Below are 1,836 nucleotides of genomic sequence, written 5' to 3'. Positions count from 1 at the left end.
CTCTGCGGGGGAGGAGAGAGCGGAGGAGGGGGAAGGACTTTGGCTGCTAGAGGTCCCAGTGGCTGCGAGCAGCTTTCAATCAGGCCCAGCCATCCAATCTGCTGCGCCGCACTCTGCATGAGGGGAAGGGGGAAATCCCAGACATTTCTACTTTATTAGAAATCCCCCCCGGGTGGCCATTTAAAGCTGAAAAAGCTGGACATGTCCGGGGAAACCCAGACGGATGGTAACCCTAGGCACCAGGCCTTGCATTTCTTTGTTGCACTGTTTGCATTTTGCACGCATGCCTGTTTTACCCCCAGGGAGAGGAACTTCATTAAAATATTTCCAAACTGGGTCTCTTTTACGGCCTGCTGCCATTATAGGTTTTTCCTTCTAGTGAGAGAATGGTATGGTAGATCTCAAATCAATGAAGGCTACACTCAGAAAGACCTCAAGACTTCTGGAATATGCTGCTCTAACAGTTTCACTTTTGTTTCTACTGCCTGTCCCTCCCTTCTCACATTTATCTCCAGATTTCTTGTCCTTGTCCAGATCTATTCCATCCCCAACCATGTTCTATTCATTGAACTTTTTGAAACTTTGCACTTTTAGAGAGAGGTAAGGGATTGACTCTGTATACACAAATTTGCAGAGGGACAACAGGGTTGAGATCTAATTTCTCCCCTCTATATATTATTTATTTAAAAACATTTTTGCTGTTAACAAGCATGTTATCTCTGGAGACACAAATCCACAGTTTGAGAACTGCAAAACTAAGGATCTCCGATGGTATCTTCTAGACTGAGCACTGAGTCCCATTAGGTAGATAGAAAGATTAACCTAAATAATTTATAAAGCAGCCCCTGGAACCCCATAAGATTGGGTCCCTAATCCATGAACTATTGGAACTCATTTACAAAACTCTTCTTAAACATTACATGAATATATTGTCTTATACTATAGAATTAGAATTTATAATCCCTATTCCATGAGGAGATATCTTTGAGCTATAATGTATCTTAATTAAAACTAACCATTTTATCAAAAAAAATCCAATTTAAATAAAAAATATCCAATTTGATTAAAAAAAAATATCATTGATTTTTATCCACTCTGCCAGAGCATGAACTTTGCATCACAGAAAGCTTTATCAGGATATGTAAAGTTCTTCCTGAAACTAGGTTTCAGGTAGGAGTCTTCAGGTCTGCAGCCCTGCTACGGAGCAGAGGAGGGAACACCCCTCTCCTGTACTTGTTGGCACATTCACAAGTGGGTGTGTGCTTGCTGGGGCTTATTCCTATGCACCTTGTGAAGTGTGTGGGGCAGGGCCTTACAATGGGAAAAGACAAGCAGAGATTGTGGAATTTTTCTCTTTGATTAAAAAAATTCATATTTTAAAAATGTCAATTGAGCATGTTCAGTGTAATGTTTACACATACAAAGAAAAATGCACAACTTGTAACTCTGCTGCCTTGTGTGCATGCATGGTTATTCACATGACATATCAAATATTGTATTTTATGTGCATATGTACACACACAGATCACAGTGTCACTTGAGTGAGTGTGTGGGGTGAAGGGTTACAGTTTTAAGACTACAGTATAAAAGCCTCCTCTGAAGTGGCTTTTGAGAAAGGACTCAAAAAGTAGCATGGCAGACAAAGGTCAGGAAGCAGATTTCTGAAAATTATTCTCTCTCTCGGCTTAATCCATGATTGGGAACTGAGGCCTCAGACCTAAATTAAGCCTCAAACCCCTTAAGGGACCAAATCACATGGATCTCATTGTATTTAAAAGTAGGATTAAAGCTAGCGTGCATTTGCATTCACCATCGAGCCAAAATGTAAAAATAAAA

Source organism: Chrysemys picta, chromosome 4, assembly GCF_011386835.1.
Source record: "Chrysemys picta bellii isolate R12L10 chromosome 4, ASM1138683v2, whole genome shotgun sequence".
NCBI classification, from domain to species: domain Eukaryota; kingdom Metazoa; phylum Chordata; order Testudines; family Emydidae; genus Chrysemys; species Chrysemys picta.
This window is presented reverse-complemented; position numbering follows the sequence as displayed.